The 9,413-nt window shown below is 41.6% G+C and overlaps 1 protein-coding gene across 1 annotated transcript in view; it reads left to right on the top strand.

The window, feature by feature from the left end:
• Nucleotides 1-397: 397 nt before the first annotated feature.
• Nucleotides 398-9,413, top strand: part of HECW2 (HECT, C2 and WW domain containing E3 ubiquitin protein ligase 2) — a 128,744-nt gene continuing 119,728 nt past the window's right edge. Inside the window, exon 1 of the mRNA XM_030453895.1 lies at nt 398-611. The gene's annotated coding sequence lies outside the window, so the exon portion shown is untranslated. The remainder of the gene's footprint in view (nt 612-9,413) is intronic.

The raw sequence follows: 9,413 nt of genomic DNA, 5'->3' as shown, positions 1-9,413 counted from the left end.
AAACCGGCACCCCCACAGCACCGTTTCCCTAGTGCCTTCTCAGAGACGGCGCTTTGAAAGGCGGCAGCAGCCGCAGGACCGGGAGGGCTCCTCACAGCCTGACCGCCTTTCCTCGCTTCGGCTGCGGGGCCGGGCGGCTCCCGGGGGGTCCCCTCAGCCCTGTGCGCCGCGGCGAGGCGTGGGAGGGAACCCCGCATCCTCGGCCTTGCTTTCTCCGGGGGGGCGGGCGGCTTTGTTAGCGGCTGCCCGCCCCCAGCACCGCCCAGGCCCGCGGGGCTGCGGCCTCAACCCCGGCCCGGCCGCCCCTGCTCACCCCCGGTCGGTGGTTGAGGGGAAGATGCCGGCGAGGGGGCGGGGGGCCCGGCCCCACCGCTGAGGCGGGGCGGGGGGCGGTGCGGGGAGGCGCGGGCCCCGCCGTGGGCGCGGAGGGGCCGCAGGCACCGGCGGGAGCTGCTTGCTTGCTTCCCTACCTCCCTGTCTGCCTGCCGCAAGGACGGGGTGACTCCGGCTCCGCTGCGGTACGGTACGGCAGGGGCGAGGAGCGGAGCGAGCCGCCCTCCGCGGAGCCCGCCGCGGGGCGCCGGAGCCGCAGTGCTGCGCGCCCCTGGGAGGTGAGTGTTCAGCGCGGCCCCGGGGCCATGGGGAGCCGCCAGCGGGGGCAGAGGGATGGGACTGAGCCCCGGGAACGGCGGAGCCGGTGCGGGGCTTTCTCCCAGCGGTGCGGCGGCAGGTGTGGGCCCCCCGGCCCCTTTCCCCGGGGCTCCCGCAGCCACACGCCCGTCTCGCCTGCCCCGTCATGCGGGAGGCTGGGGCAGCCGCCGAGCCCCGCGGGGATCCCTTTGGCTTCGTTTTAATCGCTTTTTGGGCTATTTAATCATAACTCGTTTCCTGCCCGGAGAATGCATTCTGCCGCGTTTGTTTCCTCCGCTTTTTAAATTTTTTTTTTTCTCTTCGCCATTTATTGTGTTTATTTATTTATGATTAAGGCTGTTCTCCAGATTTCATATAGCAGCGTCCAGTGGTGGGGAAGGAAGATCGTTGCAGATTTCAAGCGTGTTGTTTTGAAAACAGCGGGGCTTGATGTGTGTTTCTATTCCTGTGAGCACGAAATAGAGCACAATGACAGTGGGGGGAAAAAAGGGCTCACATTCATGTCCTCACCGTTCTTTGGATGGTTTGTTGATGTGGAGATCTTTTTTTCTTTTTTAGTACACTTTTTTTCCTCCGTTGAAGATTTTCTGTGCACATCAGTACAAACCTTGAGGATATTTTTTTAAAGAATAAACACGCTTTTTTGTGCTGTATGATGTAAAAGTATGGGGAGTGTCAGTATGTAGATGGTAGTAGTTACATAATTTAATATCCATTATTTTTTTTTTGCTGGATATATGTCAGGAGCATAGAGAGAGTATTTTTTAGATCTCTTTTTTTCTTCTTTGGGATGCTGTGTGAGGGAGTCTGTGGACTATACTACGTTGCATTGAAATGTTTTGAGAGACATTCAGCCCTGAATCTCTCCTGTACCTGAAATGCCAGCAGGAGCCTTATGCTGGAATGTCCAGGGCTGCTTGCCTTGTAGGCTTAAAAAAGTATGGATGCTTTCACATCAGCTGGAGGTACCACAGTGGATGCTAGACATTGGTCCGGGTGTTTGTGTGTCTGTCTTTTTATCCTTTTATCTTTGTTTGTATCTTATGCTGGAATTGAAACATCACACCTTAAAACAGCCTCTGAGCTCACCGTGGAACTTGTGTGGTTGGCTGGAGACCATTTTTGAAGTTATGCTTAGTAGTAGTTGAATTTCATGGAACTGTAGTTGAAAAGCCTTTGTGAAGGAAGGATAAACAGCCTCCTGGTGATGCCAGGGCAAACTCGTGGCTCTTAGCTGTGTTGGCACTATGGAATTGGTTTGTCTTGAGAGTATTTGCCAGTCTCTGCAAGGACCTTCTGCCTTCCTTAAAGATTCATGGTACAAGTCAGTTTGGCTAATGGGCCTGTCTACTTGTTCCAGCCTTCCAGTGCTTTTTCAAACCTGGTAGAATCTTAAGCCTTGAAGAAGCCCTATGGTAATACAGAGACTGCCAGCCAGAAACAATATAATGTTTTGTCAGATTTCCTGAGGAAAAAATTGAATTAATTTTGTGTTACCCCCTTTATAAGATTAAACAGCAATGCCTACCTGAAAACATTAACCTTTTTTCCCTTCATGTGCTAACATTCCTTAAGCTGTAGCTAAAGCTCCAGCATGCTACAAAATAAGGGGGCTTTCTGCACATGGAGTACAGAGACAAGAGAGATGGTGACAAAACACCCGTTTGGGTTATGTTAGTTAATAATTGAAAAGGAAGTGGCATTTCAAAACCCCTTGTTTGAGACTGAATCCAACAATGCTGCCTCTTGTAGCATGGGATTCTTTGAGTAGCTGAGCCTAATTTTGTTTGATTCTGCTGTCATCATGTATGGCATGGTCATAATCTTTAGTTTTACATCATCCATTGCTGATCTTTTGGTTATATTACACAGGGGGAGAGGCTGGAGATACTTACACACCAGTGGGAAGAGTGTAAATTTCATTGCCCAACAAATTGAACATTTTATAGCTAGAAGTCTTTCACTTGAAAAGAAAGGAGATGTAGTCTTGCAACCTTGAGAGCCTGTGTTTTGGCTCTTTGGAGCTAATGGTGATATATCAGATACTTATCTAATCATAGTAGGGCTCTGGAAGATAAGAAGAATGGGTTTAACTAATATTGTTATAAATTATTTTAGTATTTGAGTTTAGGAGCTAAGAAAAGTTCCAAGTCATTTCCATTGAAATGGAAGTAAACTGCATGGTTTATATAGATGGTGATACAGGGTGTCTGTGATGTTCCTCTGCAAACAGCTTGTTTGTGAGCACTTAGGATATCAGTGATATTCAAGAAAAGGTTGAAATTGTGTGTTTCTCTGGGTATAAGACTGACAACAGCAACAACTTTGTGTAGTGTGAACACGTGTTACAAGGGCACCTTTTATGTGGGGAGAGATGCCAAGTAGGATATGGTCCTAAAATACTGTAGTACTTGTGGAAGAGTTTAAGTAACACTTTATATGTGCATATATATATATATATATTAATATTTTTTACAGAAATGTAGACATCAGTTCTTGAAGCCTGTGTCTTTTCTTAAAATTGATTATTTGGTGAAAGTAGCACAGTAGTTGCATGCTGTCTTCTGAATATCATGCTAAATCTTCTGAGTAGTCACGTTAACAGTCTGCAGTCAGACTGCATTCTCCTGGACTGTTAGTTCAAGATGTAGGCATTTACATTACAAGTGCATGTGTTCCAGTCATTTTTTCCAATGCCTTTATTTCCAATGTCTTGTTTTTGGAGAGCTGTTCTTTCCTCTTATGCTGGGAAGAAAATTAAAAGGGACTGAGGCTGAATCTGGTCTGGAGGTAGAAAGTTCTAACTGCTGTTTTGGTTGTCCCAGTATCCTGTGTTATGTTACATTTGCGCAGCTTTCTGTCCCAACTGTATTTTTTTATGATTGGGTGAGAACTGGTATGCTGCTACCAGTTGGTTAATGGGCAGTAATAGTGGTATTTGTTTAGTAAATTTGTCCTGAAGTGTGCAGTTTTGAAAATAAATAGATCATAATGATGTGTGAAAGGTAGTTTTGAAAGATTAAAAGAAAAAATTTGAAAGAAGATTTTTTCCTTGAATTGTAGTCATTAGCCTTTCTGTGTGGCACAATTCCAGCCTGTGTGTGCTCTAGAGAAGCAGTAGTACTTGAAACAAATTTGCAATTGAAAGGGGAATCCAGCATTTTTTGTCCAAAAGACCCAATTAGTACAGTGAAGTCAAACTTAATGGTTGAAATAGTGCACTATTTGTCCTTTAGAATTAAGGCAGTCCCCGAAAGTTGGATGATTAATGGGTCATCTGTGGTTTTTTTCATGCTGTTGTACAACAAATCATGAGATCAGCAGACAAACTGTGGAGCTGTTCAGATCACATTTTGATTCAGATTCTTTAGGGTGCCTACCTCTGTTCATTTATGAAGCTGCATATACTCACCTAGAGCTTGGCTTGTGGGCTTTTAGTCATAAAATGTTTAATAACATTCTCAGTATACCTATATGCCCCTTATTGACTGCCAGAGAAAGATACTGGGTAACAAAAAATTAACATTTTGATAAGAAGCCCACTTAAATATTGCATGGAGGACAGTCAGATGTGTCTTGTTAAGTGCTATGGTGGCCAGGATCCATTGGCTAGGAGCCACTTGAAAATCAGATTAAAAGTTTCAGTGCTTGACAAACACAATGTCATTAGCTTAAAAATTCCCTGAAGGCTGCTATTGTAATTAGATGAGCCCAAAGCATGCAACAGTAAAATTCATTTTCTTCCAGGAATGACCAGCAGCATCTTTAAAAAAAGCAAACATTGACTGATCCTTGTCAGATAGAGTAACCACAGTAAGACAAGAGTTTGCCAGGAAGGAAGGTGGCAACTGAAGCCACAGGACCTTCTGGTGGGTGTTTTGATCTTTGTAGTGCTGTGCTCTAATCTTCCAGCTGCAAAAGCTGTGCATGTGAAGCCATTTCTTTATTTAAGATGCATTTTTAAAACAGCTGATCTGCCTGGCTGTTTTTGTTACTTGTCTGCTGGATTACTAATTTGAATCTGTTTTGAGTTGATAGTTTGATAAAGTTATTCCTCCCACTAGAAATAGCAGTGAGTAGAGACTGTAAATTTATCATCTCTTTAAAATTCAGCCATATCTACATAAAACCTGTTATTTATGCTTTTTGATTGATTCCTCTAATAAAAATGTCTACATTGCCACGGACCAGGGACTGTTCCAAAATGGACTATGGATGAGACAGCCCCATTTTGTGGCAGAAGAGAACGTGGTACATACTCTGTACTGCATGGCTTCAGCATCTGGCTTGGCCAGTTCTGCATCAGAGGGCAGGTGCAGTCATAAAGAAGCTGCTGCCTGCTTTTAATTAAGAAAAAGCTCCAATTTCATGCTCCCTACCTAGGGAAAAGCACAACCCACTGTCGTTCATGAGGATGCAACACTTGATTTTATTGCATGCTGTTGTGTTGTGTGTGTCTGTGTAAAAACATATGTATACAAACACACAGGCATTATTTCCTGTGACAACAAGATTTTTATGTTTTGGATAATGCCACGCTGAGTGATGTCCAGATCTTCCCAAAAGGCTGTTAGAGTCTTGTAAGCACATGTAGCACTAGAATAAATGTCAGAGTTCATGGTTGTCTTATGTAGTGCTTTTTTGGTTTTTGTCCCAGATGTTCACCTCATCATCTCTGAGCATGTAGATAGGACATTTCAATGCTTCATTTCCTTGGAGGTGGTGTCACTTGCTTAGAATGAAATAACTTCCAACAAAAGGCAACAGAGACCTAGCTCAGTGTTTATAAACACATCCTATTAACTTGACTGCATGTGTATCATGAACTTGCTGGTTTGTGTTGGGCTGTGTTAAGTAAGGCACTTTGGGATTTTTTGTTGTGGAACCATTGGTTGAGGTCGAGAGCCACTGTGGATACTGTGCTGCTGCTGCTCAGTGCTTGAAAATTGTTATTCACCTTAAAGAATTCCACAAAATTGTGGCAATTTCCACTTTTTGCATGAGTTTCAAAGTCACAGATTTAGTTACACTGAACAGTTAGTTATGGTTTTGTTTCTGATGCCAAAGGTGGAGGGGTTGTTTTGGTTTTTTTCCCTTCTTAGGCATTGTGTCAAACTGAATATTGCCTGTTAGGTAAGGTAATATGATTTTTGCATACCTTCATAATAATTAGATAAATAAAGTCAAATTGTCAGCCTTGATGTTCTAAGAGGTGGGCTAATTGCTGCCTTAAAATTTTACCCATATTTTTCCCACTCAAATTTGGGTGGGTGGTTTTTGTTTTTTTCCTGTGTTGAGGTTTGTGTTGTGTTAGGTTTGCCTTTCAGCCTTGAAAACAATAATTTCCAATGAAACCCTGAGTATTTTAAAAACTGAGTCACTCTTTTAGAGGAAAACTTTGCTGTTAGGTTGATTCACTTTGTGTTAATACTGATATAAAAACTGACTGGATTTCCAGCTAGCTTAAGTTGATAGGTAAAAAGGCTGTGGCTTAGATATACTAGAATGAAGTCTGGTTTTGATTTCTGTTCAATTTAAGCTATGTTTGCCTCATCATCATAGAATAAATCACCAGCTGAATCAATTAACTGCCAAGTCTCTAAGAACATGAAATCAGGAGCTTAAAGCTTATCTTTATCTTAAGGTTGCAAAGAGTTTGAGGTACTACAGATAGAAGAAGTATGTTCAACATCTCTTGGCATAGGCTTTGTCAGATGTCAGCTGTAAGGAGGCACTCAGCCCTTTCCTAAGGAAAAAGAAAGCTGACAGGTTTTGTTTCTTGCTTCTGTAGATAAATTTATTTCTCTTACATTTTTTTATTATAAGCAGGTGTGGTAAATAAAGTCAATATAAAAGAAGACTCATTTTTATTTATTTTAATGGCAGGACTACTGTGAGTTGGCAGCGAAGAAGTCTTTGTTTTAATTGCAAGGCTTTGGTAAATTGGTTATTCACATACTGCTGCTTTTTTGAAAAGTGAGAAGCCTGGAACAAGTTGTATATCCTACCCTAATTTCCAAAGGAAAAACGTGTTGACTTTAATGTCTTAGCTTCTTGTGTGTCATATGGGAAGCAAAAAGCAATATTGAAGGAGCAGAGGGTTTAGTTTTCTACAGAGTATGCTTCATGACTTGCAATGTAGGCTGTAAGTCAGCTGCAAGAAATCCTTATTTATGAAATAATTGTTTTGATCTTAGTTCACAACCCTAACATAAATTGATTAATGTTTACTCATGTAAACAGCCCCATGAAAAATCAATACCCTAATCATTCCTGTTTAGTGCAGAAACAGTTGTGAAGTCCCTTCATGCCCCTACAGTCTTGACAGCAGTGATGATTAGGATCCATCCAGCATCACAGCAGGTTCTGATTTTGTATCTTGCTGTCAGGGATGGTTTATGCTTTTGTTTCTCCTAAATTGAAAACAAATTTAAGTGTAAACCTCATTCATTACTTCTTGGGAAAGTAGCTTGGCAGTCTAAGTCCTGTGTGGATGGTTGAAGCCTAAAAAGTGTGTTTTCTAAGGAAGGAGAAATTAAGGAAACTTTTGCATCCTGTGGAAGAAAAGGAAAAAAAAACTATTTTCGACACTTCATGATTTGCATAGAGGAAGCTGGTCTGTTTAGTAATACTATTGTTATTTTTTGAATGTTTTCAAACTCACTGAAAAAGGACACACTTGTAAGCCTGATTCCTGCTAATGTAAATTGGGATAACACTTGGTTGGGCTACTGTGATTTACACTTCTTAAATCAGGCCAAGTGCAGTTTAAATTGTAAAGTGGCTTAACAGAAAGTAATCTGCTTTGATTCCTGTATCTGATCAGTTTTTCCTTCAATCTGTGCAGTGTACTAAGAAAGTAGTTTAACAGTTTGGTGAAATGTAGTTTACTAGAGAAAAACAAGCATCATGTGATGCATTTACATTCAGTGTGTATGGGGAAAAAAACTTTTCTCATATTGATATTCTGCTTTCCAAGTAAGTGGGCATCTGTGTTACTGCACTTAGTCTCTCATCTTTGTAAAACCTTAGGTAGTTCAGTCTAACTGAACCTGACTGAAGACATTTTATCTCATCAAGATGTAAATGCAGGCAGTCATACATTGCAGTTTTGTAGCTCTTCACTTAAAAGTTCAGTTCTTCTTGTTGTTAGGTACTTGGAATTAATAATAGTCCATGTGATCTGTAGAGCATGAATATTTCAAGTTGTAGTTAGGTGCTACCTTTTCATCTGCAGGTGATAATTTTACTTATCTGTAGTTTCTGATAAAGAGCATGGCTAGAAATCGTACTGAGGAGAACAGGTATCACCTATTTTACAGTTAGCAGGAACTCAACATGTATGTGTGCAAGCTGTCTCCTTTTTTGGACAGAAATACGGAGTTGATTCAAGTATTTATGCATTAATCATCCATGGAAGGGAACCAAAGAATCAAGAGTTACAAGTGTTTGTAGCCTTGTTTCTCTTGGAGTGTGCAGGAAAAAGTTTTGTGATAAAAACAATGATTTGGGCTGTGAACTGTCCCATGAGTGTGCTCTTCTGGCACAATGCAGGTAGGAAACCCAGGATGAATGCTGAAAGAACTGGGCATTAAATGCTTTTGGCTGTAAGGATTCAGCTATGCAACAGCCTTCTAAATCAGATCAGTGGAATCTGGACTCCCACAAATGCTTCTAAACTTCTCGTTTTGAGAAAGCACTTTCATGACAAGTGATATCTTAATGTAAAAAGCTTCCTCCTTGCTACCCTGACCTCTCTTTCAAAAAACACATAATAAAAAGCACTCCTCCAAACAGTGTTTTTTTTTTTTTTTTTAAGTGTGACAACCTCCAATAAATCAGTAAGGACTTCACTTTTGCTTTTGATTTACAAAAACTGTAATATTGGTCTTGGTGGTGGTACAGAAGCCAAAGACTAGAGGATATATGATCCTGTTTGCTGTTGAAATTAGGATAGGAGGTAATCACAATCAAGCTGCATGTTATCCTCATAGGAATAATGTCCTATGAAGAGCTATGCCTGGCTTACCCTCCCAATTCTTGAGTGATAGCTCAAATACTATGGAATTGATTATTTTAATCAACTTGCTTATTAAGAGTCCAAGTGCCCTTCTGTAATACCAGATCATGAGTTTCTTTTTCCCCTCATTGTTATTACTGTGTGTTCAATAGTGCTTTTTAATTAGAAAACCACAGGACTTTAATCACTTTTACCACAGAACAAGAACACTTTGAGTTTTAAGAATCTAGTCTGAAGTGTCATGTAACCATTATCTTGGAATTATTCTTTAGACTACTTACTTTGAAGTTTTCCTACCTTATCATTCTGTATGGCCCTAAGTGCTTTTTCTTCTGATTTCCTTCCTTCACTGTTTTTTCTTTCTGCTCCTCTGTTTTGTCTTAATGTATCTCTGCAGTTCTCTCATTATTCTCATCTCTCCCCAGACCTCCAGTAATTTTGGGTTTCTGCAGTTCTCTGCATACGTATGTGATCATCCTTTTCTTGTCCTTTCTGGTTCAGTAAGAAAGGGAGTCTGGAGACTGAGGTGCAGTTTGATTACCCTTGCCTAGGGGAATAGAAAAAACGGTTGGGTTTTTTCTTTTAGAGGGAATGCTGGGGACAGCTCTGAAGACAGCTGTGCTGGCCAACCATGGGGCTGGCAAAGGGGGAATTTGAGAGGAGGGTTGTGCTCAAGAAATAGGGGGTGTAAATAGGATTCAGCTCCTTCTCCCCACTGCCTGGTCTGTAGCAGGTGCATCGG

Source organism: Calypte anna, chromosome 7 (assembly GCF_003957555.1).
Source record: "Calypte anna isolate BGI_N300 chromosome 7, bCalAnn1_v1.p, whole genome shotgun sequence".
In the NCBI taxonomy this organism is placed as follows: Eukaryota; Metazoa; Chordata; class Aves; order Apodiformes; family Trochilidae; genus Calypte; species Calypte anna.
Note: the sequence above shows the minus strand (reverse complement) of the source record. Positions and strands in the feature narration are given on the sequence as shown.